The 9,133-nt window shown below is 38.6% G+C and overlaps 1 protein-coding gene across 6 annotated transcripts in view; it reads left to right on the forward strand.

Moving 5' to 3' along the window:
• Nf1 (neurofibromin 1) overlaps positions 1-9,133 on the forward strand; it is a 243,895-nt gene that overhangs the window by 157,516 nt on the left and 77,246 nt on the right. The gene's annotated exons all lie outside the window — the stretch shown is intronic.

Consider the following 9,133-nt stretch of genomic DNA (forward strand, 5'->3'; position numbering starts at 1 on the left):
TAATAGTTATATTTTCCTGCCTAGGCTGCCTTCGAACCTCAGCCTCTTGAGTGGCTAGGATAATAGGCATGAGCCCAGCTTATCAGTACCTCTTATGTGAATCTTCCTAATTCTGCACTTTAGAACCAGTCATTTAGGGCTTTGTATTTAATCAATATCCAGCTTTTACTATTAAACTTTTTTTTTCTTGTGACAGTCCTGGGACTTGAACTCAGGGCCTGAGTGCTGTCCTTGAACTTCTGTGCTCAAGGCTAGCACTCTACCATTTGAGCCACAGCTCCAATTTTGGCTTTTTGGCAGTAATTAGAGATAAGAGTTTCACAGAGTTTTCAGCCCAGGCTAGCTGCGAACTGCAATCCTCAGATCTCAGCCTCTTGAATGTCTAATATTATACATGTGAGCCTATTCTGGCTTTCTTGTCAAGTACTACTTCATTCTTTTTATTCACCCTACATTCTAGCATAGTAAATGCTCATAAAAAATAGACACGACAAATTTAAAGTCACCAAAAACTTTCCAATTTCTTCCTTTCAGTACCATTATTGATATCTAAAATAATAGATATTTGGTCATTTACCATTTTCCTGAATCATAGCATAAATTTGGTATAGACCTAAGCTTGAAATCTTTTGTTTAAATTTACTTCATTGTTATTATAAAGGTGATGTACAGAGATTATAATTACATATACAAGTTAATAAATGTATTTCTTTCCTTCCTTTACTCTGTTTCTCCCTCCTGTCTCCATCCATGAGTTGTATAGTTTACTTTCAACACCGTTTCCAGTGAACTCTACTGTTGCGCTTTTCACCCTTTTTCCCTCAAGTTCTGTGCTCCCCCACCCTCCCAAAGATACACAAATAAACTATACAGAAAGAAAACAGAAACAATAAAAAAATCCCTTGTTTCTATATCTTGGAGTTTGTTTCGATATGTATGCATATATGTATATATATATTTATATATATGTAATATATATATATAAAGAAGCACATAGGCATTGTGCCTTTGTGTTTCTCATCTAACACTAAGTTTGAAATTTTGTCTTCTCTTTCTGATTCTATTTTGTGGATCATATGTGCATTTATAATCCCTTATCTGTAATTCTGCCATCCAAAAATTTCTAAAAATCTAAGATTATATCAGTGAAAGTTTGGCACCAAAGTGCTGGGATTACAGATATGTACACACCTAGTCAATACTGACTTTAAAAAAAAAAAGAGAAAAACTAGGTATAAAAGAAGAGGTTATATATAAAACAGAAGGTGGTACTTAAGAAAACTACGAAAGACTATGTGGAGTAGAAGGGAGGAAGGAGCAATTATCAGGAAACTAGATGGTTGCCCAATATAAATCATAATCTTCATGGAGGGATGCAGCCAGACCACAGAGATCTTTCAGGCAAGGAGCCAAGAAAATACATGCTTTGCCTTACACTCTTTCTTAACCTCAGTCTTCTGTTTTTATTACCCATGGTCAATTCTAATTCATAGAAAAGAAAAGCTTAATAATAGTCCATGGAAATCATATGAGGTTTGTTTGTTTGCTAGTCCAACAGCTTGAACTCAGGGCCTTGAGCCTTTTTGTGCTCAAGGCTAGTATTCTACCACTTGAGCCACAGCACCACTTCTCACTTTTTCTGAGTAATTTATTGGAGATGAGAGTCTCCTGGAAAGCCAGGTGCTAGTGGCTCACACCCATAATTCTAGCTACTCAGGAGGCTTAGATCTGAGGATTGTGGTTCAAAGCCATCCTGGACAGGGAAGTACCTGAGACTTATATCCAATTGACCACCAGAAAACTGGGAGTGGTGCTGTAGCTCAAATGGTAGAGTGTTTGCCTTGAACTGAAGAGCTCAGGGACAGCACCTAGGTCCAGAGTTCAAGCCCCAGGACCAACCCCCCCCCCAAAAAAAAAAAAAAAAAAAAAAAGAAAGTGTCCTGGACTTTCCTGCTCAGGCTGACTTAGAACTACATTCCTCAGATCTCAACCTCTGAGTATGTAGGATTACAGGCATGAGCCATATGTACTCATCTCATTTTTTTTAATACCTAGATTCTGCATATGAACGAAAACATGTCATATTTGGCTTTGAGCTTGGCTTATTCTATTTAACATAATGAGCTCCAGTTCCATCAGTTTCCCTGCAGATAGTTTCTTTATAGTTAAATAACACTCAATTGTATATTTGTACTACATTTTTTATCCATTCATCAGCTAGTGGCTGGTTCCATATCTTAGATATTATAAATAGTTATAAAGATGAATGAATGTGCAGTATCTCTCTTATAAATTGATTTACATTCCTTCAGATATATACCCAAGAGTGATATAGTAGTAGTATTTGATAGTTCTATTAGTAGTTTTTAGGGGAATTTCTTTTCTTTTTTCTTTTTGCCAGTCCTGAGGCTTGAACTCAGGGTCTGGGCACTGTCCCTGAGCCTTTTTGTGCTCAAGACTTGCACTCTACCACTTGAGCCACAGTGCCACTTCGGTTTTTGAGTGGTTAATTGGAGATAAGAATCTCACAAGAACTTTTCCATTAACCTCAGATCTCAGCCTCCTGAGTCAATTACAGGCATAAGTCACCAGTGCTTGGCTAGATTAAATTATTTTCAAACAGTTATTTGCTTTCTTTGGTTGTCATCAGTATGAAGTAATACAATTGTATATCTGTTGTCTAAGCAACAGAACTAGTAAGTGTCTATGGCTGTGTGCCAAATATTCTTCTATTGCGTACGATCTCAGATGTGATCGTGGTTCCTGAGGCTTTGGTTGGCAAATGGTGCATTGCCAATGGTTATTGTGGTATATGGCATCTTCATTTTTTCTTTCCCAATGAAAAGCTATTAAATCTTCTTTTCCTTTCTGTTGAGGCAATGTTTGACATTGCCTTTAGTCTTCAGAAATGTTCAGTTTGTTTGAATTGTGACTATATGCAACAAAGTAACAGAGTGAAAACATCACTTCCTTGTAGAAATGTTTCATCAGATTTATTGTAATGCCCATGTGATATTAATTAGTGTATTTAATGCTGGTCCTGGGGCTTGAACTCAGGGCCTGTGTGTTGTCCCTTAGCTTTTATGTTCAAGCCTAACATTCTTGAGCCACAGCTCCACTTCTGAATTTTTTGGTATTTAATTGGAGATAAGAGTCTCAAGGCCCAGCGCTGATGGCTCACGCCTGTAATCTAGCTACTCAGAAGGCTGAGATCTGAGGATTGAGGTTCAAAGCCAGCCCTGGCAGGAAAGACCATGAGACTCTTATCTCCAATAAACCACCAGAAAACCAGAAGTGGTGCTGTGGCTCAAGTGGTATAGAGCGCTAGCCTTGAGCTGAAGAGCTGAGGGACAGTGCCCAGGCTCAGAGTTCAAGCCCCACAACAGACCCTCTCCCTCACCCCCCAAAAAAGAGTCTCATGGACTTTCTTGGGGCTGGCTTTAAATTGCAACCTTCAGCCTCCTGGATAGCTAAGATTACATAGGTAAGCCACCAGCATCTAGCCCATATGATATTTAGATAATTTATTTTTGGGTGTTAAATCATATTTTCCATGAAATAGTTTTCTGAAGCATAGCTGTAGAGGGTAGATAACTGGCTGGGAATGTGGCTTAGTGGTAGAGTGCTTGCCTAGCATGCATCAAGCTCTGGGTTCCATTCCTCAGTGGCTCAAGTAGTAGAGTGCTAGCCTTGAGCAAAAGAAATTCGGGGACAGTCCCCAGCCCTGAGTTCAAGCCTCAGGACTGGCCCCCACCCAAAAAAAAAAAAAAGAGAGAGAGGATCGATACATAAGAACTTATGTGCTATCATAAGTACAAGTCATTTCTAATTTTTTAATAATTTTTATTATATGTATATTTTTATTTATTTATTTATTTTTTGTCAGTCATGGGGCTTGAACTCAGCTTGGGTGCTGTCCCTCGGCTATTCAGCTCAAGGCAAGCCCTCTACTGCTTGAGCCACAGCGCCACTTCCGGTCTTCTAGTGGTTTATTGGAGAGAGTCTCACGGACTTTCCTGCCTGGGCTAGCTTTGAACTGTGATCCTCAGATCTCAGCCTCCTAAGTAGCTAGGGTTACAAGCATGAGCCACCGATGCCTGGCATTTCTAATTTTTTAAAGGAACATGTGTATGTGTCTATGTGGGCGCATGCCAGTACTAAGATTTGAACTCAGGTTCATACATCTTCAACTTGCTTATTTAGCTGGTACTCTATCTCAAGCCATGCTTCTAGCACTATTTCTAATCTTAATTACTCAAAATCTGTTATAAAGAGACAGTAATTAAAATATTCAGCACCTACAAAGTGTCTAATAAATATGACTTAATCTACCCCCATCAAACACCCTGTGCTTTTTTTTTTTTTAGCTATGTAGAATTTTGTTTGTTTTTAATCAGAGGACCCATTTATGTTTATACAAGATTATAGCAGACTGGGTTTGGGAAGGTGGCTCAGTGGTTGAGTGCTTGCCTCGCATGCATGAGGCCCTGTCGATTCCTCAGTACCATATAAGCAGAAAAAGCCAGAAGTGGCGCTGTGGCTCAAGTGGTAGAGTGCTAGCCTTGAGCTGAAGAGCTGAGGGAAAGTACCCAGGCCCAGAGTTCAGGCCCCAGGATTGGCAAAAAAAAAAAAAAAAAAAAAAAGACTATAGCAGACTAGAGTTGGGAAAATTTTATGTCATGGTCTTTCTGTTGAACCATATGTGTTTTGTTTTGGCTTGATTTGTTTTTATTTATTTTGTCTGACATGGACTCAGAGCTTGGGGCAGTCTCTGAGCTCTTTTGGTCAAGGCTAACGCTCTACCACTTTGAGTCAGGTGCCACTTCCAGTTTTTGAGTGGAAATAGGAGTTTCACAGGGACTTTTCTGAGCAGGTTGACTTTGAACTGATGGATCTCAGCCTCCTGCGTAGCTAGGATTATAGATGTGAGCCAACAGTGCTTTGCCATAATGTGTTTTAAGTACATTTAGAATTATTTTGATCACATAATAACCAGTTAGTTTTGCTGCTCTTGTTTTATGTGCATGTATATATGTATATGTATATTTAATTTCTGTACATTGAGCTCATCAGTAACAACAAATTCAGAATCTCAGGCCAGGCAATCTAGATCAGGATACATGGGTATATTTATTCCATAGATATGTTTACAAATCAAAGTGGCATTTCCTAAAAGTTGAGTTTTTTTAAAGATCTCACTTTGGACTACAGGTTTTAACATTAGTAACACATTGAAGTAAAATTTGTTTACTTCCCTGATTGACTTCCCTTGAGCAATTTCCTATATTGAAATGTTCACATGTTATCAATATTAATAATGATTAACAATTATTTGGAATTGGTTCAGTTATAACTGCCAAGGACTAATTTCTTATGAGACAGTAATGACCTAATCAAATCCTCCTTCTTTTCTTTTTCTTTTTTTTTTTTGAGGTGAAGTGTGCCAGGCTAGCCTGAAACTCAAATTGAATTTATTGGGATGTACCACCACACCTGGCTTCCTTTTCTTGAATCTCTTTTTTCTCAGGACTTGGATGCTGTACCCTTGACCTAAATGGGAAAAAAACTTAGACTTTAGAATAAGACTTGATCTGTCTTAAGTAGGTCTCTGTTAGCTCACTAGTCACATCTTTGATTTGTATTTATTCATTTTTTAATTGATAAAATAAAAGTGAGTTTTTATGGGGGTAAAGGTGGGGATTAGCCATCAACACCCAGCTACTTTTCTCTGTTATTTCTGTTCTTTGGTTGTTGTTATTGTTGTTGTTGTTCTGGAAAAGTCGTTGGTAGACATAAATAATTTAATCCTTACAACTAAAATTTGCAGTTGCTTGTTCTCTTCATAGTATCTCATAATGCCCCTGAAGTATGCTATTTGAACTGAAATGGACCACATTTCTACAACAATCTATGTAACTAATAGCAAATGCACTTTTTTCTCCATTTAAAATAAAAAATAGTGCTGGGCACCCGTGGCTCATACCTGTGATCCTAGCTACTCTGGAGGCTGAGATCTAAGGATCATGGTTCAAAGCTACCTGGGGCTGGCAAGTTCATGAGAGTCTTTTTATCTCCAGTTAATCACTAAAAAGATGGAAGTGAAGCTGTGACTGAAGTGTTAGAGTGCTAGCCTTGAACAAAAAAAACCCAGGGATAGCACCCAGCCCCTGAATTCAGGCCCTAGGACTCGGGGAGAAAAAATTAAAATTTAAAAACACTTTACTTTTCACCAACAGGATAATGGCAAGTGGTTTATTATATGTGGTATCATTTCTTATTTTGTTTTTAAAATATATTTTATAAGGAATAATCTTTAAAAGATTTTAAGTTGTCTCATCTAACATTTTTGGTGTCCATTAAAGAAATTTACTACTACTTCATTAGCATGATTATGGAAAATAATGAGTAGCACATACGTGTGGGCCAAGGCTTTATGTGACTTAAGTCATTAAATCCTTGGGGGTTAAAAATAAACACAACTATCTGGGGTGTGTGTGTGTGTGTGTGTGTGTGTGTGTGTGTGTGTGTGTGTGTGTGTGTGTGTGTGTGTGTGTGTGTGTGTGTGTGTGTGTGTGTGTGTGTGTGTGTGTGTGTGTGTGTGTGTGTGTGTGTGTGTGTGTGTGTGTGTGTGTACTGCTGTCTCTAACTTTTTCGCTCAAAGCTAGAATTCTACCACTTGAATCCCACAGCTCCACTTCTGGCTTGGTTTTGGTGGTTAATTGGAAATAAGAGTCTCATGGACTTTCCTGCTCAGGCTGGTTTAACCACCAATCTTCAAATCTCAGCCTCCTTAGTAGCTAGGATTATAGGCAGACCTCCTAGCACCCAGCTTGTTAGCCATTTGTAGATCGGAAAATGACTGAAAGCAGTAGAGCAGCTTGTTGGTTGTACAGCTGAGAAGTGGTAGAGGCATGTTACTTGTAAAGCAGAACCAAACCTCAGGGATGGATGAATAGGTAATATGTATATATCAGAGATGTAGAGATAATATGTGAATGTATCTATGTGTGCATATGTTTAGATGTGTATGTATGTATGTATGTGTATATATATATATATATATATATACATATCTATATATGGATACTCTTTGACTCAATGGATTATGTCCAAATAACCTCTGTAAGTTGAAAATATACTAAGTTGAAAATTCATTTAGAATACCTAACTACTGAACATTATAACTTAGCCCAGTCTACCTTAATGTGCTCAGAACATACACATTAATTTACAGTTAGACAAAAAACATTTAACACAAACCCATATATTTTATAAGTTTTTAAGTTATTTTACGAAGTATTTGTGTCTATTGAAAAATATTAAATTAATACTGAAAATATTAAACCATCATTAGTCATTATACATATATATTGACATGCACAATCATATATCTATGTCTGATAAAATTAAGGAATGATGCATTTTGACATGCTTATGGAGTCCAGTAATATAACACTACCTGTTATTGTGGCAAATAATAAGCTCCTTTTCATTAAAAATAAGAATATAATTCCAGGAGGGCGCCAGTGGCTCAAACTTGCAATTCTAGTTACTCAGGAGGCTGAAATCTGAAGATTACAGTTCAAGACCAGTACAGGCAGGAAAGCCCATGAGACTTATCTCCAATTAACCATCAGAAAACCAGAAGCTATGCTGTGGCTCAAGTGGTGGAGCATTGGCCTTCCTTCCTTCCTGTTGGTCGTGGGGCTTGAACTCTGGGCCTGGACACTGTCCTTTAGCTCTTCAGATCAAGGCAAGCTCTGTACCACTTGAGCCACGGTGCCACTTCCGGTTTCCTGGTGGTTTATTGGAGATAAGAGTCTCATGGACTTTTCTACGTGGGCTGGGTTTGAACTGCAATCCTCAGATCTCAGCTTCCTGAGTAGCTAGTATTACAGATGTGAGCCATCGACACTTGACTAGTATCTGTTTTCTTAAAACAAGACACAAGTGTAGAGTAGGCACTGTCTAACCAGTTAGCCTCTGTCATAGATGGTGAAGACAATAGGTCAATGTTTGGAAGCGAGAGGAGACAGCATGCCTATTTGGAAAAGTAAAGCATCTTAAAATCATTTCTAACATCTCCTTTTCTTGTGAGAATCCCTAATACATTATCTAATATAGTGAACATGTTAGGTTTGCTTAAGAAGAAAAATATTTGGGGCTGGGAAGATGGCTCAGTGTGGTAGAGCGCTTGCCTTGCATGCACGAGGCCCTGGGTTCAATTCCTCAGCACCACATAAGCAAAAAGAAAAAAGCCGGCAGTGGTGCTGTGGCTCAAGTGGTAGAGCGCTAGCCTTGAGCTGAAGAGCTGAGGAACAGCGCCCAGGCCCAGAGTTCAGGCCCCACAATCAGACCTCCCCCCCCCCCAAAAAAAAAAAAAAAGAAGAAAAATATTCAAATACCTACATTAGTACAGAGAGGAGTTGTTTTTCTGTAATGTATAGGTCTGGGAATGTGGCTTAGCAGTAGAGTGTTTACCTAGCATGCGTGAAGCCCTGGGTTCAATTCCTCCATAACACATAAATGGAAAAAGCCAGAAGTGATGCTGTGGCTCAAGTGGTAGAGTGCTAACCTTGAGCACAGAAAGGCTCAAAGACAGTGCCCAGGCCCTGAGTTCAAGCTCCGGGACCGGCCAAAAAAAAAAAAAAAGTGTATAATACTGTTATTGGTTGGGGATGTGGCTCAGTGGAAGAGTGCTTGCCTACCATGCATGAAGCCCTGGGTTCGACTTTAATACCATATAAGCAGAAAAAGCCAGAAGTGGCACTGTTGCTCAAGTAGTAAAGAGCTAGCCTTGAGCAAAAAAAGCTCAGGGATAGTGCCCAGGCCCTGAGTTCAAGCTCCAGGACAGGAAGGAAGGAGTTATTTTACTTTCTCTCTGAATAGAATTATTCTTAAGCCAGGAAAAAGACTCTTTGAACTTAAAAAATTCTTAGGAAGAGGAATTATAAATTTTTCTTATTTTCTTTTTCACCTGTAGGAATGCTTGAAATTATGTTGAATTATTCCTTATGCCTCACAAATTAAAAGCTTCATTTGTAGCTTACAAATTTCACATGTGTTCTCTTGCATTTTAATCTTGCCTTGTTTCAGAATTTACTTTGCTGATTCTTGTCTAAGGTGACTTACT

The sequence above is a fragment of the Dipodomys spectabilis genome, unplaced genomic scaffold, assembly GCF_019054845.1.
Source record: "Dipodomys spectabilis isolate Male_0828 unplaced genomic scaffold, ASM1905484v1 ptg000004l, whole genome shotgun sequence".
Taxonomy (NCBI): Eukaryota; Metazoa; Chordata; class Mammalia; order Rodentia; family Heteromyidae; genus Dipodomys; species Dipodomys spectabilis.